At 39.6% G+C, this 25270-nt stretch overlaps 1 protein-coding gene across 9 annotated transcripts in view; it reads right to left on the bottom strand.

Annotated features, from left to right (window-relative positions):
* The window catches only part of FAT3 (FAT atypical cadherin 3), a 697691-nt gene that overhangs the window by 533656 nt on the left and 138765 nt on the right, over window positions 1-25270 (bottom strand). The window lies entirely within an intron of this gene.

Below are 25270 nucleotides of genomic sequence, written 5' to 3'. Positions count from 1 at the left end.
GAGCCGCACCCACCGCATGAAGCTAATACCCAGTCTTTATTGGGATGTAGTTCAACTGGGCCTCCTTGGGGAAAGGATGCTCTGATACCCTCTCCCTCCAACGCACATAAGCACACACACACACCAGCTCCCACAGCCCCTGGACATTGCTAGCTTTCACCATATATCACAGTACATTATAATTCCCCTTTGAGTCACAGGTCTCTCTAACTGTGTTCCCTGCAAATGTCTTTGGAGCTACAAAATCTGACAGAGCTCCTGCCACTCAGTGAGGACTCAGGAAATGTTCGTTGGAACAAAAAAATGAAAAAGATGAATGCATGAAGGCACAGCATATTTCTTATTCTGTGATGGAATGATCTGGCCCCAGATCCACTACCCAGTAACAATCAGGCTGTAGTGGGAGCGTTTTAATCAACTGAGCACACCAAGGAAACCTCCCAAATAAAACAGCCCCCAGGGAGCTCTCCCCTCAAATGGGTACCAAGTGGCTCACAACTTATTTATTATTTCATGAATCTTCTCTTGCCTTCTCTCTCAAGTTTAAATGACCAAAGGGCAGTGACTGACATACATTCATTCAAGAAATATCTAACAAATACTAATGTGTCAGGCAATAATCATAACTGACACTTACACAGCACTTACGGTACACACACTGGGCTAAGCAGGCTCCATTATGTTGGTTTTTTTTTTTTCCGGTACGCGGGCCTCCTACTGCTGTGGCCTCTCCCGTTGCGGAGCACAGGCTCCAGACGCGCAGGCTCAGCGGCCATGGCTCACGGGCCCAGCTGCTCCGCGGCATGTGGGATCTTCCCGGACCGGGGCACGAACCCGCGTCCCCTGCATCGGCAGGCGGATCCTCAACCACTGCGCCACCAGGGAAGCCCTCCATTATGTTTTTGTGTTGCTCTAGGTACTGGACTAGGGACCAGATACATAACTTTGTACGGCATGGGAAACACTCCACCTAAGCATTCATTCAGTGTCTTTTCCAACAAACATTTATTGAATATTTACTATGTTCAAAGTCTTTTAATTAGATCGAGGCATTTTCTTGAAGTAGGTATCCTTATTTTATCAAAGATGAAACTGAGATACAGAGAGATCAATTAATTTCCCCAAATCCCACAGCTGAGAAGTGGCAGAGCTGGGATTTCAATCCAGGTAGCTGGTTCCAGAGTTCCTTTTTTTTAAATCCTCTAAACAAAACCACCTCTTGCTCATGTCTTCAAAAGAATAAGAATGGTTATCTCTGAGTGGTGGCAGTAAGAGTTTTCTTATCTCCCTTTCTAATCACCCCACCTTTTTGGTTTTTTTTGCTTATTCGTGTTTTCTAGTTTTTCTACATTGAGCCATGTCATCTTGAGGATAATTTATAACAACAAAAAAAAATGATTTGGCTGACCATGAGATGAAAACAGTTGCTGTTACATTATAAAGAAAATATGCAGAGAGATAATAAAATGCTAATTTGATGAGCTGTCTAAAATCAGCATGAGTCCACTTCCAGACTCTCCACTGATGGACATTCAGGGACCCCAGCCCACTTCCTGTGCTGCCAGCTATCCCAGCCGGAGCCACAGCTAAGGAAGATGTTGCCGTAATTTCAATGCTTACAAGTGAATTTAAGAAAGAGACGTGATCAAGAAAAAAAACAGGAAGACCTGGTGGTTGGTGCTGTTTTCTTAGGAGAAAACTACAACCTGATTTCCAAGTGAAAACATTCAAGTTCAAGCTCTGTTGTCAGCGCATGGGAGTAGGCGCTAGGTGTGCCCATGCTGTGCTGTGCAGCCTGAACTGGCAGATCCTCTCTCTGCTCTGTCTTCTGGGTGTCTGCAGAAATCTGGGTCACTCAATCACATGGCTGACCCACATTTACAGAAACCCAGCCTTCCCATCCTATTAGAAAAACAGCAGGTTTGTGGAAGCGAGCTTTATGAATGACTAAATTTACAGATAAGCCCATTTTAATTAGCTAGAGAAGAACCCCACTCCTTCTTCCAGACAAAGCCAATACTGATTTTTCTACATCAGCACATCTGTAAACATCTCCCCGTCTCTTCCACTGCCCTGGTTAATCTACTTTAAATTCCTTTTGAATATCATTAATTTGCTTCCCTCACTTTTTAAATTTGTACATCAGAAGGGCAGTGCTTTTGAACCATCAATTTTCAAGGGATGATGGCAGTGCGTGATCCCCCAGATGCGTGGTAGTCCAGCTTCTGCATGTGCTTAAATTCAGTTTGCCTCAGATTTCCACAATGAATCACCACATTGTGAGAGTGGGGGTGGAGGGGGGCGCTGAGGGAGGGATTAGCTTAAGTGAGTTGTGAGTCAAATTCTTTTCTGCGGTTTCATGGTCAGAATTCTGAGACACACACATACTCCAACTACTTTCCTTTTTCTAGGAATAAACCCTCTAAAAAATACAGTTTTGTCATTCAAATGTGCTACAGGAATTTCCCTTTCTCTTTGGGCAGCAACCCTGTACCTATTTCCTCCCTGATACACAAGACAAACAGAGAAAGGATCAGGGCCATTTAGCAAGAATGGGAGGATCAGGTATGCAGATGAGAAAATGAGGGATGACCAGTGTGAAACCTTCAGAGATTTTTACAGGGAAATGCCCATCTCTATACCCTTCCCAAAAAATCACTGCTTCAGAGTTAAAAGATGCCCCCCTGCTTCCCATCACATAAAGAGGGAGGCTGGTATTAATGACTTACCACATTTATGTCTGCACATGTTCCTGTGGGGAGGCAAAACCTCCTTGTAAAATGCACGTAGATTTCTTTGTTAGGCTCTAGTGACTCCTGGGAAGTATACCTTACAATCTGAGCGTTCCAGATGAAATAACCAAAGAAATTTGTGGGTTCAAATTTATATGTTTGGATCAGCAGGAAAAGGGACAGCATGCCAAATTAGGCTCAATTTTCTTTTCTTTTTTAAAATTTTATTTGCCCATCTCTTTACTTCTTTCCTTTCTAAAAATGTGTTTGCTAAACTGTGGATCAGGGAAATTCTATAGATCTAGCATAGCTGGATGTCAGCAAGGCATTTGACAAAAATCTCTCATGAAATCCCAGAGGACATGACAGGGAAAATGTGGGCTAAATGACAAGCCAGGGAAAGGGGTATAAAACTGATTGAATTTCAGTACACACAAGGCAGTGTCAACTTAGAAAAGAGTCTCCAGCGGCTTGCCTCGGGACTCTGAATCCAGTCTTGCATCCATCAACATTTTTCCTAATGACTGGGATTAGGTCATGGATATCTCACCAAATTTTCTCATGACTCAAAAAGGAGGGACAACAGATATGCTGGATAACAAAGCAAGGCCCCCAGTGGCTTCCATAGGCTAGGACGGTGGTCCTCCAAGTATGGTCTGCATATCACCTATCTCAGAATCATCTGATTTAATAGGAATCATCCAGTTTGAAATGCAGATGCTTGGCCCACTCCATACCTGCTGACTCGTGGCAGACACTCTTTAAGAAACACATGTACCCCAATGTTCATAGCAGCATTATTTACAATCTCCTAGATATGAAAGCAACCTAAGCATCTATCGACAGATGAATGGATAAAGATGTGGTGTATATATATATACACATATATATATATCACACATATATATACATACACATATATACGGTATATACACACACACAATGGAATATTACTCAGACATAAAAAAGAATGAAATAATGCCATTTGCAGCAACATGGATGGACTTGGAGGGCCTTATGCTAAGTGAAATAAATCAGACAGAGAAAGACAAATACTATATGATATCACTTATATGTGTAATCTAAAAGGTATAACAAACTAGTGAATAAAACAAAAAAGAAGCAGACTCACAAATATAGAGAACAAACTAGTGGTTACCAGTGTGAAGAGGGAAGGGAGGAGGGGCAATATAGGGGTTGGGGATTTTTTAAAAAGGGTTATTGTGGGATTATATGAAATCACGTGTGTGAAACTTTTGAAAATTGTAAAGCACTGTAGAATTTAAAGAATCTTTCATTCAATTAAAAAATCAATTAAAAAAAAAACACTGAACAAGAACACAGTCACCTGAAACATTAGGTCCTGACCTATAGTTGGTGGGTCCGTGAACATCTTTCCTTATACACACTTGAAAAAAGCCGTCAAACTATGGCTATCTCAAAATTAGTAAAACCTGAAGGAGGAAAAACCCTCCAGAGTGTTTGTTGTTGTTATTGTTGTGTTTAATTCAAGGAAAGACCAAGGAGTATCTTAAAATGAATTTAAGCTGGAGGCTGACAGGCATCTAGGTGGTGGCAGAAGGATTAAAGCCAAAGGACACTCAGGTAGAATGAAATAACGTTCCAGTGTAACCCTCAGGGGTCCCTCTTGTGAGGCAGGACCTCATAAGAATCTCCCCTCAGTAAATGGAAGGTTTTGTTCCAAGTGCCTTCCTGGGACAGTACCTCAGCAGGTAATTCCATTAGCTTTGGCACTTTAATAACAACCAGATTTACCAAATGAAAACTGCAGAAAATATTGAACAAAGGACAAAATACATATTGCTTGTTCCTGAAAATGACACTCTAGCTGACACCCGCCCCCCCCCCCCCGGCAAAAGTCTCTGTGATTCTTATATTTTAAATAGCAACTCTGAAATCCACTTCCAAGAGTCAGTGTAAGACTCATGCAACTTTCAAACTGGAGGAAATTAAAAATACATGTGAAGCCATGTCTTTTTACTATTAAATACTGGAAGTCGATATTAAAATCTGGAATCAAAGGAAAATTCAGATCCTACCCCCTAACAGGAGGCGTTTTCATGAAGTCTGCTGTCTTCTAACATAATATGCAATTGATCTGAGCCAAAGGGTTCAATTTTCTCCTGGATCTTCTGGCATTTTATGAGATCTGGCCCTCTGAAAGTAACTAATACTGCAATGAAGAAGCAACAAAAACTCATGAAGCAAAAATCCTGCCGAAAGTATACAAACTACCCTCCAATGTTTGAGAAAAAGACAGCATCTCATATTTCTTTCATTCCCTTTTTAATGCCTGGTACACTCGACTTCCCATAATGAATATTCGGTGTTCAAAAATATTTCCTTTAAGAAGAAAGAGAAAACAGAATGGGGTACTTAAAATGGGAAATTAATCCATACATTTCCAGAATGTTACTAGGATCCTCCAAAAAATACAATTCTAAAATGAAAAAAAAAAAATAGTTCAATTATCTTTCAGCCATCTCGCTATCTGCTTGAACAAAAATATATGGGTTTACTCCTTAAAAGTCAGATCAAAGCTGCTTCAGAAAATTAACATCTTTCTTTTATCACTAAAGGGAAGATAAAGCAAGATGTGGTTTTATTCTTGAAACTCACCTCCTGGATTTACGATAACATAAAAGAAATCCCTGGCCCTAAGATCCCACCTTCTCTTTTAACAATGGGGTAATTGAATCACGTGGCATCTCATTCTTTCATATGGCTATATTCTATGCTTATGAAAAAACGAAACAGAAGATAGAAAACAGACTGGTGGTCTCCAGGTGCAGGGGAGAGAGGGGTGCTTAATGGGTACCCAGTTTGGAACTAGATAGAGGTGGTGGTTGTACCAATGCCACGAAACTGAACACTTTAATATGGTTAATTTCATGTTATATGAATTTCACCTCAATCGAACAAAAACCAAAAACAAAATCAGGAAAATACCAATGTTTCCCTAAGGACATAATCCCATGAGCAGCTCATTGACAGAGAGAGGTCAGTTGTGGGTATGGGGCCTAGAGTGGGAGTCTATATTCTGGTACCCACTCATGGAAATGTGACCCCGTATCTCTCCCAACCTATGAAAGAATTCTGGCTGCTAAATAAAAGACTGACGTGTTACCGGGAGGTTATCTACTAAAAGGGAATTGGCTTAAGGATGAAGGGATCTGGGTTTCACCTTGGCTCTATGAAGAGAGCTAAATTATGCTGTGTATCTCTGAAGTCTGGATAATCATGCCTCAGAGGGTGGCTGCGAAGGTCACATGGGCACCACCTCACATGACAAAGCACAGTTCACATGGTTTCTTTTGGGGTGCTCAAAAAAGAAGAAAAGAAACAGCTGTATAACCACAGTTGACAGATGAAGCAGATGGCCAAGACTGGAAAAGGAATGACGGGGGCATGCAGAACCTATTAAGAACCACGAAACGCTGAGGGCCACAGAGCAAGTTCACGTACCAGGTCCACACTGTTCACTCCAGGCATTAGCAAGAGGCACAGTAAGTGTCAAAGGTCAACCACAAAAGGGAATTTTGAAGGTATAAGAGACACACTCTATGTGACAGGCGTGTCCACATTTGTTTTCAAACTGCACCTTCCCCACATAAAATCCCTGTTATAAAATTTAACACCAGTTATCTTGAGAACAGACCCTTACCTGTACCATTTTGTTCCTGGCTTGCTTGAATACACACATACACACACACACACACACACACACACACACACACACACACACAGACAGAAATCTGATTTAATGATTGTCAGGCTCTTTTGTCATAGACCATTTTCCTGGCCCCATGAAACAGGGTAACCCCATCAAAAGTGGCATACACTACTTGCCAGGAGAAGAAAGAAGCTATGGCTTGGTAAATACAGAAATGTCTGATAATTGAATGCCTTATGTTTCAAATTTATGAATGTCTGGGTCTGTGGGGACAGGTACTCCTGAGCACCAGTGATGCCCATTACATTCCTTTCAGAATGAGAAAGGCTAAAATAAATATACAAGGAATCCTGACCATGTTTGGTATATAAAATAACTCATTTAGTATATAGTACAAAATCATTTGTGGAACAAGCTTAAAACTATGTTATCCCAAGAAGAAAAACAGAATATTTCCTACCTAAGAAGAAGATGGAATGAAGGGGAAGACAGAAGATTTTTAAAGAAGTCAGAAAAGTGTTGCTGACAGAAAGCACATGGACGGGAGGGTGGTAGGCAGGGTGACAAGGCCAAAGATCTAACTTGGAAAACCGGTAAAGTACTTTTGCAAAGAAATACCAAAAGAAGTCAATGCATATAAAGTAGAAATTAAGGATGAAGATAACCTTTAAGAGAGTGGTGAAACTGGAGTCCCTTGGCACAGTGGAAATAGTATGGAAAGTCTTATATAAAAACTGCTGGCTGAAATGAACTCGAAGTTCCAGCCAGGGTATGAGGTAGCACCCACTCAAGGAGACAAGGATGCAGAAAGGGTTAGTGAGCTGAAGTGATCAATAATAGGTTTATGGGGTCTTACTGACAAATAGCAGGGAGAGAAGAAAGAGAATAAAAGAATTATGTGGAGGACAAAGTCCTTCCGATAACAGAAATAGAAAGAGTCAGCCTAAGCACTGGCCATAAGGGCATTAAACACATTACAAGAGAAGAAGAAGCCAGGTAACAAGAAAGCACTGGATATCTGAGAGGATGAAATTTATAAGGAAGCAATGGGCAGCTCTGTGGACATTTTGTTGGTTGTATTCAGGTAGGGAGAAAGAAAGCTTACATAGAAGTAAAAACCCTACAGTGGTCAATGAGACATAGTGAAAATCATTAAAAAGTCAAATTATTTTCAAATGTAAGCTTTTATCATAATTTTTCTCTCTACCTTCGATGGCTGGGAAAAAATAAGCCAGTATTTGCAGGGAAGCTCTTCCATAGATAGTCCACATCTCAATTTTCTTTATCTACGTATTGGTTATTCAAAGCTTTGAATCACAGAAGAAGAAAAAGGTACTGGAACAAACCCTCCTGTACTCAAGAGGTGAAGCTGATGGCCAGAAAACACGTCTTCTTCATCTAATCCAACCTCTCGAGAGGAATGAGACAGAGACATAGAGCGCTATTGGATATACACAGCCAGCCCCTTCTTCTCTTCCTTTCCTTCCAAAAATTTCTACTCAGCATTGATTATATGCCAAGCTCTGACTAGGCAAGACATAGGACACAATTGTGCACAAGAAATAAATCTTTGGAATTTTGGGATTGACATGTACACACTGCTATATTTAAAACAGCTAACCAACAAGGACCTACTGTAGAGCACAGGGAACTCTGCTCAATATGCTGGAACAACCTAAATGGGAAAAGAATTTGAAAAAGAATAGATGCATGTATACGTATAACTGAATCACTTTGCTGTACACCGGAAACTATCACAACATGGTTAATCAACTATACTCCAATATAAAATAAAAAGTTTTAAAAAAAGAAACAAATCTTTGGAAATCCTTTGTAGTGTATATATCTCACATCTTCTTAAATCAATCATCTGTTGATGGGCATTTAGGTTGCTTCCATGTCTTGGCTATTGTAAATAATGCTGTTATGAACACTGGGGTGCATGTGTCTTTTTGAAATAGAGATTTTTGTCTTTTCTGGATATATGCCCAGGAGTGGGGTTGCTGGGTTGTATGGTAGTTCTATTTTTAGTTTTTTAAGGAACCTCCATACTGTTCTCCATGGTGGTTGCACCAACTTACATTCCCACCAACAGTGTAGGAGGGCTCCCTTTTCTCCACACCCTCTCCAGCATTTATTATTTGTAGACTTTTTGATGATAGCCATTCTGACTGGTGTGAAGCGTGACTCACTGTGGTTCTGATTTGCATTTCTCTAATAATTAGTGACATGGAGAATCTTTTCATGTGCCTGTTGGCCATCTGAAGATATGGTATATATACACAATGGAATAGTACTCAGCCATAAAAAAGAATGAAATACTGCCATTTGCAGCAACATGGATGGACCTAGAGAATATCATTCTAAGTGAAGTAAATCAGGCAGAGAAAGACAAATATTATATGATATCACTTATATGTGGAATCTAAAAAAATAGTACAAATGAATCAACATACAAACCAGAAACAGACTCACAAACATAGAAAACAAACTTATGGTTGCCAAAGGGTAAAGGAGGGGAGGAGGGGTAAATTAGGAGTATGGGATTAACAGATACAAACTACTCTATACAAAAAATAGATAGGCACCAAGGATTTACTGTATAATACAGGAAACTACATTCAATATCTTATAATAATCTATAATGGAAAATCTGAAAAAAACATGTATATTATACGTATATATACACATATAACTGAATCACTTTACTGTACACCTGAAACTAACAATATTATAAATCAACTATACTTCAATTTTAAAAAGAAGGAAAAAAAGAGAAATAAATCCTGCCTTCAAGGAGCTTTACAATCAAGCAGAAAGAATAAGACAAATGCACAACTGATGCTGAACCAAGATGATGGGTGTAGTTCAAGCTGGGCCTCTACACCCAAATCTTGCACATGCTCGGCTATTCCAACAAAACCAGCTGATTCCAGAGAGTTAGCTGGAAACAGCCAGTTCAATACCTTGGTAGTATGACTATAAAAAAGTTCTGAAGAAGTTTTGTCACCTGCCTTCTGGGCAGCTGAAGAATCTTAATACAGACAGAATACAGGATACAGAGTCTAGATATGATTTTACATGACTGGACAACAGTTTTTATTTCCTAGGTAAATGTCAAGCACAGTTGAATTTTTTACAATTATCATGTATAAGCTATTAAGTTTATCCACCAGCAATAACTCCTATTTCTGGTTGAGTGTTCCTGGAAGAAAAATATAATTAAACTTTGAAGATAGATTGTTCAAATTGTTAGTCCTAAAATTACATATTCATAGACACAAGAAGAGTCAATATAATACACTGGAAATATGAAGTATTTGGGTAAGTCACCAAACCTCCTTGTGCCTCATTTTTCTCATTTGTGAAATGGAGAGAGATTAATAACTCACAGGATGCTATAACAATAAAATGAGATGCCACATGCAACAATAACTTTAAACCTTGTTATCATTATACATTATATGTTCTCGTTCAAGTTGCTGTATTCAACTACAGTTGGTGGTCAGAAACATTGGCTCCTATGCACGAACTCTTGTTGGGTTTCATTCATTTCTTTATAGCCATATGTGTACAGAATGCACAGGTTTGAAAATTTGTGCCTGAGCATTCGTAAGCCTTTAAAGCTGCTTACAACTGAAAGTTTTTAATGTCCACTGAAGGGAATTTACACTGTATTTACGACCTGCACATAATCATTACCTTCCAATAAAAATGACTCATTAAATAAAAAGCTATTTTCACCCATGAGCTCTTAGGATATATTTGCTTACTAAAGGAAATCCAATAACCTCCTGCTCGGTATGTTCTGCATTTCTTACTACAGTTATTTGTGGTTCACATGTCTATTCAAGGTTCGCCAAATCTGAGTGACTCACAAACACCAAAAGACAGAAAACAATAACAAGAAACACACAAGCTAACAAAACCACACTCATTTTCCGAAGTGAGAGATGCTAGGATCCATTTGAGAGGGACAGAGAACTTCTGATCTTTATTTGGCTTCTGGGGAGAAGCCAAAACATAGCAGGGCTGCTGTTTCCAACATCTTTATTAAGAATCCCATGTGCCAACTAGGAAAGATTCCCCTGCAACAGAGAGAAATCTTCTTGAAAGTGACAGGCCATCTACTCAAACCTGGGTACCAAGCTCTGTATGTTAATTGAGTATCTAAGGTCCCCAGAATGATGGACTATTTGCCCCAAAGCCAACACTACCTCTGTGTTACCCACACGGTTGCTTTCCCACTATAGCTCTGTCTGCCTGAAATCAGAACTGGTACTAGACAAAGCAGATGATTTAATTTTACTAAGGCCTGGAAATTCGACCTCACAGCTGGAGAAACTGCATTGGGTTTGATCAGAACAAAAGAAGGCAGAAACCTCTCCCTCCCACCTACCCCCACCAGTGGCCTGGCCAGCCAATTCCAGCAGAGAATATTCAACACCCCTGTGTTCACCCAGGGAAGTCAGAGGACCAGGACTGGGGGCAGGCATCACTGTGTTTAACAGACCCTGCCAGGAGCCACAGGGCGATCGTTGTGTTTGTTTGTGTTTTTCATAGCTCCCTAATATTTTATAACAACAATGCTACTGTTTCTCATTTTAATGTGTAGTGTTTTCATGTTGGGCTTATTTATCTTACCCCAAACAACATAATAATTGCAGAGTAGAAAACCACTTCGGGAAAAATAGTGTTTGCATATGCTAATGATTTCATTTCAAGAGTTCCACGACTAAAAACTGAGCATGTGTGATTAAAAAAAAAAAAGTGTGCTTTCATCTTCGCTTCAAATGCTAGGTATGATGTTTTTAGGGCAGTATACAGCAGAATGTAAAATAAGTTGTAAAATACCGTAGAGGATGGTCACCCAAAATCTTCACAAGTGTAAAGTGAACATACAGTCAACTCCAGCGTAAGCCATTCTGGTAAAAGGTGATGTCGGCTTATGGCAAAGTCGGTAACTCCACACCTCAGTAATAAATATGGTTAATGATGACAACCTAAGACATCAAAAGCGTCTTCTGAATCATCGAGACAGCTCTGAGCAAAACAGTGTGCATGCTTATAAGTCCTCAGTTCAAGACTCAGTGGTACCACTGACCAGCTCTGGGGCTGTGGAAAAGTCACTTTATCTCAGTAAGTCTCATCTTCCTCAAATGTCAAAGCAGGGCACTGGGCGAAATGTGCTCCAAAGAATCATCAAAGAGTTTTGAAAAATCCAGTTCAATTATAATTTTAGCAGGAAGTGTATTAAATTACTCCAATTCTTTGAAAATTATTAATTTAGGTACAGGGTGTGTACATGTTTATTTTATTAAACAGGACAGAACACTTCCACTTTGCCTGCACACATGCCTTATCTTCCCAACTAGAATAGAAGTCCTCCAAGCAAGGAACCAAGATCCACTCCCAGCAGTTAAGACATTACACCTGCTCAGTTGGACACGTTTTAATACAATACCTTTGATAAAAATGAAAGCACAGTTGCTGTGAAACAGTATCAGAAAAATAGACTCTACAAGGAAGATGGGAAATAGTTATATAATTAACAAGGGAAATAGTTTTTCCTCTTATGACGTAGGCATGTTGAAATTAAAGGAAATTTGAGATGGGATACATTTACATCAAGACTTTTGAGTCACTGGAAAATACTTTAAAACAGGATACTTCTGTGTTGAACAAATCTGCATTTACAATCGTGTCTTTTCAATTATATTCTTCCTACAGTTCATAGTGATTTTGTTAATCACAAAGAGTAGTTACAGGGTTTGTCTGTGGCAATCAACTGAGTTTGTGCTCCATCTTTCTTGCCTCCCTCCAAGTTGAAATAATAAGTTTCCACATCTAAAATCCCTTCAGGACTTAATCCAGAGACCATCTTCTTAGTGAGGCCTTCTTTGGAACACTCCACCACCTGATTTTTCTGCGTGATTTTTCTACTTAGCACTTAAACCCACCTAACATTTTACATGTTATACTTATCTTGATTATTATCTCCTCCATTAGAATGTTAAAAGGATAAGATTTCTGTCCATTTGATTCGCTGGTCTAGCTTGCTGCCTAGAACAATGCTTGGCATATAGTAGGTGCTCAATGTATATAATAACATACCATATATGAAAATACCAAATACATAACATATTATAACTTATATAACATGTAATACTATATGACATATGTATTATAAATTATGTTGTTTTATATTATATATTTTATATTATATTTATATTATATACTGTATTATATATTATTATATTTAGTACATATTCTATTTTGTTTATATATGTTCATTATATTATATATTGCATGATATAATATACAATGCCTATTTTAATGAACTGCTGAATATTGTAGATATTCCCTTTAAGCTCCTAGCAAGAAAGGCACATAAGAAAATCGATGCACAGGGCAGCAGCAGGGGTGGGGGCAGGCATTTTTCTAAGAGGACCCAAACATGTGGGCTCCAGGAACAGTGTGTGGTCAGGACAAGAGCAAGGGCTGCGAGTTAGATGATCTGAGTTGAAACCTTGGCTCTGCTACTTCCTAGCTTTGTGAAATTTAGCAAGTTATTCAACCACTCTAAACTTCAGTTCCCACTCCTATAAATCTGGGGTCATAAGAGTCCTTGGCCCATAAGTTTAATGTGAGGACTGCATGAGTTCCAGTATATAAAACACCCTGCAGAGCCTCTAGCAGATAACAAGCTCTCCAATAAAGTGCTAGATGATGGTGGTGATGATACCAATGAGGAGGATAACAAAGATGATTGTATTGTGACAAGGAACGAAGATGGGAGAGTAAGTTCAGCAGACAAAATTCTCACAAAATCCTCAGCTTCTAGTCTCTCTTCTACCTCCCCCTGCATTTCTAGCCCATGAATTCATGCACAAACATTTGATAAAATAGCACTCAGATATCAAGAAAGGAGAGGTGTTAAAACAGGTTTTGCCCACATCAATCAAAGAACATGAAGTGCTGGTACTTCTTCCCATGCAGTTCTTACCAGTCCAGGGCCCAGAGAAGCAGGAATCACAACACCCTGACAAATCAGAGCTATGGGGAAATGTGTCATTTCGTGTAACTGAGTTTTGTAAGTAGCTTAGCATCTGCTCAGGTAGGCATCACAATTTTATGGGTTGTGTTTCATGTTGCTTAGATTTTATTTGTTTGTTTCAACGAAAAATCTGTCCCAAATACATTGCAATTCTCTGCCCAGACCCTGTTTGGGCATCGCCAAGATCCACTCAATTCAGTCTGCTCCACTACTCTCCCACAGCCTCAATTGTTCACCAGCTTCCTGTGAGGAACCCCCAGTGCAACAGCAGGAAAAGGAGCTCACTCACAGTAACGCAGGAATGCTGACCAGGCTGTACCCACAAAGTACGGCCCAAGCATACCCAACGCAACTTTCCCACCAGCGGCCCAAGCATACCCAACGCAACTCAGAAGAGTTGGGGTGTTGATGCCCCCACCTGGTGGCAGATCTGACCAATAAGAGGTCAAAAACAGGAAAGAGCCAATAGAAAAATTGCTTGCCCTTCCCTCCAACTCCAGGCCAAATGGCCCAAGATGCAGAGGTTCTAAGTGGCCTCCCTGGAGACGGCAGGGTGACTGAGAAACAGGCTGGTTTTTGTTGTAAAGCTGTGACTAATTTAATATACCAATTTATATTTGGACTCCCTTCCTTCAGGCCTGGCCTCCTTCTTTCCCTCATTCTTGTTCCCCTGGGATTGCACCCTTAATAAAACATTAGCATGTACTGTAATTTTTGCCTTGGGCTCTGTTTTCTAGGGAATCTGGGCCTCTGCAATAGTTGGGACTCTTCATTATAATGATCATCTCTTATACTGTGAGGTAATGAAGTGATGGGCTCCCTTTGGGTCAGCCCTTAAGGAGATACTTAGGGCTGTTCATCCAGAAAGTGTCTGAGGTATAGTGATTAAGAGCTCAGACTGGTGCTGGCCTGCCTCATTCAAATCCCTGCTCTACCACAAGCTGTGAAACCCTGGACAAGTAATTTAAAATCAAGCTTTTGTTTCCTCATCCATAGATGTCGATAATCGGGGTACCTACCTTACAGAATCCTTGTGAAAAGTAAATGAGTTAATACTCTTCAATGCCTGGCACGTAATAAACACCAGTGGCAATGGGGGTTAGCCACTGATTTCTCTCCCTGTCTGATGAACAGGGCTATTTCTCGTTGTTGTTAGTATGCCTACCTACAGCAATTTCTATGCTGTGCAGTTTCTAAAATACTGTAGTATTATACATCAAGAAGTCTAGCTTACTAGAACTGTGTGCAAAGTAAAATTAAAAAGCTCTAGGTAAAGGGCTTCCCTGGTGGCGCAGTGCAGGAAAGAAGAATCTGCCTGCCAGTGCAGAGGACACATGTTCAAGCCCTGGTCCGGGAAGATCCCACATGCCATGGAGCAACTAGGCCCGCGCGCCACAACTACTGAGCCTGCACTCTAGAGCCCGCGAGTCACAACTACTGACACCCACGCGCCTAAAGCCCACGGTCTGCAACAAGAGAAGCCACCGCAATGAGAAGCCCATGCACCACAGTGAAGGATAGCCCCTGCTAGCCGCAACTAGAGAAAGCCCGCGCACAGCAACAAAGACCCAACGCAGCCAAAAATAAATAAAATAAAATTAATTAATGAGAAAAAGAAAAGGTCTAGGTAAAAACCCAAGAGTTCATGTATAGCAGAACGCATTCATTCTAAAGATCATTTAGAAGGCTCCCAAGAGCAATTTTTTCTTACACTCTGGTTCTTGAACATATTCTACCAAATTATCAAGTTCCAATTTAGCTAATTATACAGTTTTGAGTCATGTGGTATGACGGTGGAATATAGAATTCTGACTTAGCATTAACACCACTGGGTGTCTACACTATCCTAGCTGTGAAACACAGGAATTTAGTGACCATAAATGAAACTCTTACTCATCCCAATTCTGATTATTTGCCTTCTAGGATAAAACTACCTGACAGACAGATGGACAACGCCTGCACTTTTATTTATTTATTTATTTATTTATTTTAATAAATTTATTTATTTTATTTATTTTTGGCTGCTTTGGGTCTTCGTTGCTGCGTGCAGGCTTTCTCTAGTTGCGACGAGTGGGGGATCCTCTTCTTTGTGGTGCATGGGCTTCTCACTGTGGTGGCTTCCCTTGTTGCGGAGCATAGGCTCTAGGTGCGCAGGCTTCAGTAGTTGTGGCACGCAGGTTCAGTAGTTGTGGCTTGCGGGCTCTAGAGCGCAGGCTCAGTAGTTGCGGTGCACAGGCTTAGCTGCTCCACGGCATGTGGGATCTTCCCGGACCAGGGCTCGAACCAGTGCCCCCTGCACTGGCAGGCGGATTCTTAACCATGGCGCCACCAGGGACACCCCGACGCCTGCACTTTTAGCAATCAGGACAATGTTTTATGAAATTGTCATCTAAAAGTTAATCACCGTGTTTTCAATTCAAGGCTCTTTCAGTCTAATCGTGTGGCAAATATTTCTTTAGAAGTATACTCAAGGTGTGAGAAAGATATGTATAACTCTACCCACGTTCCAGGAAAGATGCTGATATGCATGGGGAACAGGGGATAGACAAACATGGAAGAAAACCTTAACCCTGCTTTGTATCACCACAGCCTCATTCAAGATCTCAGGGCCTCATGCTGGCTCAATATGATGTGATATCTATTGAACAGAATTCCCTGTTAAAGCTGACCTCAAGTCAATGTTTCTTTTTAAAAATAACAGGGCTTTATCAAGGTTCCAGAAACATCTTACCAATGCCAGCAGCCCATGGGGATGGAAATTACCGATTGTGAGATGTGCTACTGATATGTACGATATAGTAGCAATAAATTAGATTATCAAAAAACACTTTCATAATAATGTTGAAATTCTGATTAAGTGAAACCCCTAATGGTTTAGGGGAAACCTCAAAATCATGCTTTTAGGATACAGATAATGAGTCAAAGCAAAAGAACTCTGGGACTGTCGTTAGGACAGCTCTCAAAGACCCTTTTTTCTTGGCTTCCAGATCCTAGTGTATACTTCCTAGTGAATTCCCAAATAGGTGTTATAAAAGAGAGTGGGCCCAAGAAACAATGCATTTCTCTCACCAGCCAACCACTCAGAAAAGGCAGTAAGCTCAAAACTCTGTATGTTTTGAACTTGCAGACTTCTTACTCTTCAAGTGCTGCTTTGGCTACACGCTTCCAGGGCACCTCCTTGAGATACTTGGAGATATCAGGGAGCCAGATCCACTCACATGTAACCGTGATTTTATGTCCTTTGCACAGTTTTGTCTGTTGGTTCAGTAATACATGAGAGTGACAAAAACCGTAAACCTGGTCTAGGGGTAGGCAGTCTACAAATCAGGACTAGCCTTTGTGGCCTGGCCCAGCTCATTCCCTCCCTCCAATGATCTTGAAGACTTAACTTCTTTCAGAAAAATGTTCATTTACCAACACTCCTAGGCAACACAACTAGGCACATTTAATATGAAGCTATCAAAGTCAAAGCTTCCAAGCCCCATAGAGGACCCTAGCAATGATTCACAGGGTTACACATTTCTATAAATTTTGCAAAAGTAATATACTTAAACCACAATCATTTAAAACTTCTTTCTCTTTCCCCTCAACTTCTCCTCTATTATACTCTGCATTACCAGATAAAGTAGTTGTAAGCATCTGAGGGATCTAAGGGAGAATGAGTTGAAGATACATTAGGTTTGCATTTAGTGGCATATATTTATGTGGTTCACCATCAATTCCATGTATAGACAAATTGTTGTTAGCTGTCCAGTGTAGGAATGGCTTCCCAAAACCCTTCTACTACCCACTGCACCGAGACACCCAGCATTGTAGCATGGAAGTGAAGGGAAAGAACGTGTATCACCATATGACCACATCCTGGGGTGGCCAGCACTAGAATTACGGCCATTGGGAAGGAGAGACTAGGTACAAAACGTACAGAGCCAGGAGCTAGTCTGTGGAAAATTCCCCAATCATCAGACATGTAAACTTGTAATTAGAAGATTTGGTTCTTGCCTATAGAGTCAAAATCAAAGTTTTGCAGCAAAGTTTTCTCCTGAAATGCAGCATAAGTGCACCATGAGTTCTTTCCTTTGGTGGATTAGATTATCAGACACGGAAATTACTAGACGTTTTTTGTTTACAGAGCACAGACCTGTAGCAGTTATTATTAAGAGCAAGTAGATCTGCAACAGTTCATACGAGAAATAAACTTGATAGAGATGTTTTCAACTTTGACACCGATGGAGAGAATACACATAGCACTACCAATAACAAGCTGTGACTCTAGAGAAACATTTCTAAACTCTCAGTGAAAAAACAAACTTCAATCAACCAAGTTGGAGGAAAAATAATCTTTCTGCACTTTTTATAGAAACAATTACAAGATTATTATCCTATAAGAGGCAATCAAAGAAAAAAGGCAACCAAAAAATGCAGAGGAAATAAGTATTAGAAAGGTGTGTTAGACAATCAACAAAATATTATATTTTTCCTGAGCTTTGTGATATTTGTGTTTGTTGGCTTTCAAACTCATGAGTTACTGTGATTTCTTTCCTCATTCTAAACAAATACAAAGATTTTTTTAGTCATACTTTTTATAATTTTTCTCAAAGCAGGCACACAAATTGCATGAGCTTTAAGCCTCACAAAACCTGGATCCATTTCTGGGGTTATGCATTCCTTGACAATTAAGCCTTGCTTATATATCATCATCAACTGACTTTAATGCCCTGGTTATCTCTCAGACTGCCTTGTCTCTAACTGGAATTTGTAAAAATCATCCCACTGTGCCAAAGGGTGATGCTAAGGCCGCAGTGACCATGATGAATGGCCAGCACAAGGCACTCACTTACGTTGTGTCACTTGGGTATCCCACAGTTTGCAATTACATGCTTTTCTATCTCTACTACCCATCCTTGACTTAATCATCTATGCATCTTCTTCAGTGCAAAGCACTGTGCCTGCAGAGAATCTGTGCACTATAACTGTGGCAAGTAGAGAAGGAAGAGGTGGAGGATGAGGGGAAAAGGGAGCAGAGAAGCTGCGAGAGCAAAGAGGCAGACTTTTAAGAATGTGGGGAAAAATTAAAAATGGTTTAAGCTCTATTTTATAGATCTTGGGGCTAAACCACAAAGCCTTTATGTTTTTACCATAACGTGTGTGTGTGTTTGTGTGTGTGTGTATGCTGGTGTGTGTGTACCTCAAATTCTTATCTTCATTCCTTCAACATTTATTCACTTTTTGACTCAAGATATTTCCTCTTCAATATATTATTTTTACTTGGTACTATTCTCACTAGCATGCTGCTTTTTAAAAGCAACTCGAATATTAACTATGCTATGTAAATGAAAATTGGTGAATTTAATCACAAAGAGTGTGGCCCTAGAGGAGCTACTAAGTCCTCCAATGTCCAATGGGAAAATTTGGACAGTCCTATTATATTCAATCATTGTATACCAGTGCCCAGAATTTAATATACGTTGAATTGAATCCCACACACAACTCTTTGTAGATTCTGTCTGTCGATAAGACATGCGTTCATAAAAACTGGCAAACTAAAACTACAGGCTGCAGCCCATTTTCATTTTCATTTTCTTTTCAATGAAACACTGTGAATGTAGCGGCATCGCATAAATATTTATCAAACTCTATAAACCTTCCAAATGTGATGATAAATGAAAGTATCCTTCAACAGGCATATAAAACACCTGCCGAAAAAACATTTTTAGGAGACTGAAATGAGACGCAAGCTATCCGAAGTCACAGAAGGCAATAAATTTATCCCACTACCTTCTGGAGAGCCACTAATACATGAAGCAAGCATTTGATTGTTTTTGTAACCTCTGCTTACTAGGCCTCTGAAATTTCATTCTTTGTTAACTGAAGAAGTAAATATAATTCAGTATCACTTGGCATTGAGGAAATCATGACGCTGGCATGAAGGGCCAGGTAAGCCATGGGAAACTTCTATTATTAAAATATAAAAGGAAGGGCTTCCCTGGTGGCGCAGTGGTTGAGAGTCCGCCTGCCAATGCAGGGGACACGGGTTCGTGCCCCGGTCCGGGAAGATGCCACATGCCGTGGAGCGGCTGGGCCCATGAGCCATGGCCACTGAGCCTGCGCGTCCAGAGCCTGTGCTCCACAACGGGAGAGGCCAAAACAGTGACAGGCCCGCGTACCGGAAAAAAAAAATATATATATATATACATATATATATATATATATATATGTATATATATATATAAAACAAGACTGATTTCAGAGAAAAGACCACACAAGTTTCTAGGTTGTTGGCTTGCCACCCTATTTGGATTTCGTCTTTATGCTGGTCACTAGTTTTATCATTTACTAGTTACCTAGGGACAATAGCAGCTCAAAGTTGATATACAAGGCAGGCATAATTACAGATTCGAACCAACAGTCTTCTATTAAAACCTAAACTGCCTTCAGCCAACAGTTAAGAAAAAAAGGTCAAGAAGGAGGCACGTGCTGAAAAGAGTAATAAAAACATGCTCTTCATTATTTTCCAGAAGCGTCTAATCCTCTCTCTGGCCTGATTTACATGACAACTACTACGTTCATCTGAATGTTATGGAGTGTTCAGGGTTCCTCCGGGAACATTATATTTCTCTCAAATAATTATGATCAAGAAGTCTAGAGCTAAGGTTAAAAATCCAGAGCCGAGAAAGGTTTCTGCTGTCACTTGATCATAACTTCATTCCTCTCCTTTACTTGCTCTGGTCCCAGGGGCAAATTTTGAGCCAAAATTCAGTGATTCTCTTTTGATCTAGATGGGTAGAGACAAAATATCACCTTGAAAAAAGAATGAGGATGGGCAACACCATTTAGTTTGGAATCATCATGAATTGCACCAAAGCCACCGAGTAGCATCTGCCTTACACCTCAAATTGTCAAAAAGGAGGTGAACAGGAAAGTTTGGGGAGAAGAAACTGGAAAGATTACCAGTAAGATAGTAAGATAAAATATGATTTCAGTAAGAAACAGTAAGACAGTAAGATAAAATATGATTTCTGGTGCCTCTGAATATCAGAAGAGGGAAGCTTATATTTTATGACATTATGCAAGAAACATGACCCTATGGATATTACCCACCTTTTAAAATATCTGGGTTGGGACATCCGATTTCTGCAATGACAAAAGCTTCTCAAATTTCTAACAATACAAATTTTCCCGTTCTTGGTTTTCATCCACCCACTCTTGACTCTCTAATTATTACTCTGCAGATAAAAGAGTATTAGACTCAGCACTGGCAGCCAGTAAACATTCTTCAGTTGAACTAAATAAATAAAAGCTCTATGTATTTATTCTTTCCCTGGCCACCAGTTGAAGTGAATCCTTCTCCCTATAGAAGATCAAGTACAGCATCTCAACACTGGAGAGCTTGAAAGATCCTGGTCCCACTATAGAAGGCCCAGGTCTGATACCTGTAGCTCTCTGTGTCACCACTGCCTGTCCCAGTGCCTTCCACAAAGGTAGTGTCCAACTAATGTTAAGTTATGAAGACAATAGTGAGAGCTGTCACATGCTTTGTTAGGCTGTATTATTATTCAGTAATTATTATTATTAATTATTCAGTAATTATTCATTCCTCTTCCTCCCTCCCTCTGTAAGAGAAGTACTACTCTCTACCCCACATCAATGTTGAACTTGGCCCCAAGACCTTCTTTGGCCAATGGAATGTGGGCCAGTCTTGAGCAGAGGCTTTAAGAGGCACCACAAACTTCCATCAGCCTCTTGCACTCCTGATCTGACTTTGAGAACACTACATCCCAGACAGTGAGTACTCCCTTCAGCCTGGGTCCTGAAGTAGGAAACACATGTAGAACAAATCGTAACTCAATCTACAGCCTGCAACAACTTCAACTGTCTTCCCAGACTTAAGAGCAAGAAGAAAAAAATCTCTGCTTTTATAAGCCACTGAAATTTTGTGATTGTTTGTTATACAGTAATAATACAGAAAAAAATCTGACTAATACGTATGCTTAGCAAGGTTATTATGGCACACTGCAGTGGAAAAGAGGGGAACTGACATGAGATTTGGAGGCCATTGCACTAGAGCATCCAGTTCTAACAACTTCCAGATGCCTGACCCTGTTTGGGCAAACCTCACTGAACCTCACCTGCTGGATTACTATGACAACTAGAAAGTACCCACAAAGCACCTAGTGCTTAGCACACAATAGGTACTTGATAAATGGAAGCAATAATATAATTAGTAATAACGGATGGTAAAATATCTTCCTAATTACCCATGATTAATGTGCTAAACTGGAAATTGTTTATCTGGATTAAATACTTCTTTAACACCAGGTAAATAAAAGAGTGAAGTCACTGTTCAAGTTTGCAGTTTACAAAAGAATCTAATAGAAAATCACTGTTTAAAATGTACAGTGTGTTCTGTATAAACTTTCTAAAACTTCTGAGTAGTCGAGAATATGCATTCCTATTATGTCAAAGAATAAGAATGCGTTCTTTGTGAAGGAAAAAAAAGATTAAATTGCATCTTCCAGACTGGTCATTTAAATTGTCGTCAAATCCACTGTAGTTGGGGGCCCCTCAGTTAATCCATTTACTGTGAACATTATTAAACATTTATTAAATGCCCATGCATGGTAAAGAATTTCAAAGGTATGGTTTTGTTCACTGAGCTCCAAAAAGGTCAAGAACATAAAACTACTAAATGGATCAACTAATCCCAGCATAAGCTGTCTCACAAAACAGGAGCACTGCAATTACTGAGGCACAGAAATAGATTTTGATCCATTGGGAAGGCATTCAGAAAACTATCCCCACTAATGAATAACAGAAAATTTATTTGGATTGGAAAACTTGACTAGAAAAGAAATTTATCTAAAACATGAGCTCAATTCCCTGCCTTTCCAAAGAATAAGGAACAGGATTTTACAGAAAAGATATAATCTGATAGACACACTCTAAGGAGCCCAGGTAAATTTAGGGTAGTGTTTCTGAACCACACACAGAAGGACCGCTTGGAGTGCTTGAATGAAGATCCCTCAGCTCCTACTCCAGTCCAACTGAATCAGAATCTTTGGGAATCAGTCCTGGGGATCTGCATTGCTGACAAACTCTCCAGCTGATTCATGTGCATGCATAAGTTTAGACCCATTAAACAAGGCAAGCCATGACAGAACCTTTGCCGGATGACTTAAGGTTCTTGAAAGACGAAGACTCCAACAACTTTAGGCCATTTTATTATACCCAAGGGGTCATAGGAAACAACAGAGTCCAAACTTAAGACCCAGTAACAGCTGTAGGGCTAAACAACCACTCATTCTACCAGCAGCTCAAGCCAGGATTTTTAGAGCTGGGAAGCAAAGAGCTGATTGATCATTCAACAGTAGCGCAAACCCAGTAGCGCCATGGTGATGGCCTCTCTTGTTGGACATACATTTGCCAAACTTCTCCCTAACCCTAGCATCCCCGTGGCACAAGTCCAGGCAATCATTCCTCATCAGCTTTTTGGGCTGGGATGTTAAAATCTGCAAGAAGTGAGACAGAAGGAAGATGGTAAAGAATATTACCATATGGAAATTATAATCTTCATAAAGATTTCAACATTAAGTTGAAACTTTTTTCCTCTAACCTAGAGAAAAAGATAGTTTTGCTTCCTAAAAGAGGGAAACAAAATGAAATAAAAAGGAGGAAAAGATTGGGATTGACATATATACACTAATATGTATAAAACAGATAACTAATAAGAAACTGCTGTATAAAAAAATAAAATAAAATTCGAAAAAGGAAGAAAAGAAATAGTCACTACGGTTTTAAAAATGAATAATTCTCTAGGAAAGTAAATCAGAAACATGGGTAATGAATCCAAAGAAAAGAGCACTGAGTTAGGACTGAGGAGAGCTGGTTCTAGATCTAAATCCTCTAATGGGTATGTGGGTTTGCACAACGCACTTAGCTATTTGTTACCCCAAGGGAGTTGATGTCATAAGAAAAGAGATTTTTAAGTCACAAAGCAATGTCAAAATGAAAATGGAATTATCATCACTCATGGCAAAACTTATTTTATACAATCCAGAATATAAGGGAATAATGCAAAGTAGGGAGTTGCAGAAACAGACTCATAGACATAGGAAACAAACTTATGGTTACCAAAGGGGAAAGGGAGTAGGGATAAATTAGGAGTTTGGGATTAACAGATACACACTATTATATATAAAATAGATAAACAACAAGGACCTACTGTATAGAACAGGGAACTATACTCAATATCTTCAAATACCCTATAATGCAAAAGGATCTGAAAAGGAATATGTATATATATACACACATATATACATACACACACACATACATATATAACTGAATTGTTTTGCTGTACACCTGAAAGTAATACAACATTGTAAATCAACTATACTTCAATAAAAATAATTTCTATTTATGTAAAGAATTATAAAAGCAGCTACATCATCAGATGACTATACACACATTTTCTGAAATAACACCCAAGATGAGAACAAAATAGCACGGTACAAACATGGAAAATCTAGGCCACTCTCACCAAATTGCACCTGCTCTTCTCTGCATTAAGCTACACCAAGATGAAACTAATGAAAACAACTCATTGTGGCTTGATGTAGTCATGAAGGTTGCAGTTGTTAATGATTCAGCCTGACACCTTCCTGTTGACCTACCTACCTACATCCACCTGAGTCCCAAAGGTAAGCTTCTCACACTGAAGAGCCACACAAACAATGGGACTGTGAGGAAGAAGGAAGGTGATTAATGGCTGGTGCCATCAGCCAACAAGCCCAGGATTGTAAGGACTTTGAAACCCGTTTAACACTTTATTGCCTTACAGATTTTAGATCAACACCAAATTCATGTGTATCTAGGATCATGCAAGGAAGCCCATACTTGTCTTTAGATGTGAGACAGCAGTGTATACTGCAGTTACTCAGAGCTACACTTGAAACCAGGTATCTTCTCTGAACATCAGTTCATGAGTTGATGAGTATTAGTTCCGGAGGGGCTGTTGGGAGAATTAAATAAGACCCGACTCTAAAACCCTTCATATGGTGTGTCGCCTATTGCAAGAACTCGATGAAGTCATTATTATTAATAGTAAAGTATTAGCATAGAATAGACACCCAGTAAAGGTTACTACTTTTTCTCTCTCATTTTGTACCTCAAAGGTAAAAATACATTCTAATCAAATGACAAGCTATATATAATAAGATAGAGTATATGGCTACATCAGAACCCAGTTTTCTTGACATTTACCTTCTCCTTCATTATGGCTATGGAGATCAATTTTACAATTTACACTAGCCAAAATGAGAAACCATTTATACAAAAAATTTACAACTTACAGTTTACATTTTTGACAGTATACACAGTTTTGTAACTCCTATCCAATATTTAATACCTTCTCAAACCCTTTTTCTAGTATAATTAATGTACAACTAGCATCCCTATGATGACACCTTCCCACTATCCGTTTTCTTCATCATCATTACTGGGAACAAAACACCCTGTGAGTGTTGTAGAAAATGATTTACTGGATACAAATGTGCCCCCAAACTGTAAAGTGCTAATAGTACCATTCACACAGGAATAGAGAAGACACAGTCCCTGTCTTAAGATGTGTACAATCTAGAGAAGATTAGAAAAAGGCACTGTGTTGATCAAGGAACACACACACACACACACACACACACACACACACACACACACACAAGCAGGTGTCTAAGCACCTGTACATTTAAAGGCAAATAACGACAATAATAAGAATAGAAATAAAATCTATAC

The sequence above is a fragment of the Stenella coeruleoalba genome (assembly GCF_951394435.1).
Source record: "Stenella coeruleoalba genome assembly, chromosome: 8".
In the NCBI taxonomy this organism is placed as follows: Eukaryota; Metazoa; Chordata; class Mammalia; order Artiodactyla; family Delphinidae; genus Stenella; species Stenella coeruleoalba.
Note: the sequence above shows the minus strand (reverse complement) of the source record. Positions and strands in the feature narration are given on the sequence as shown.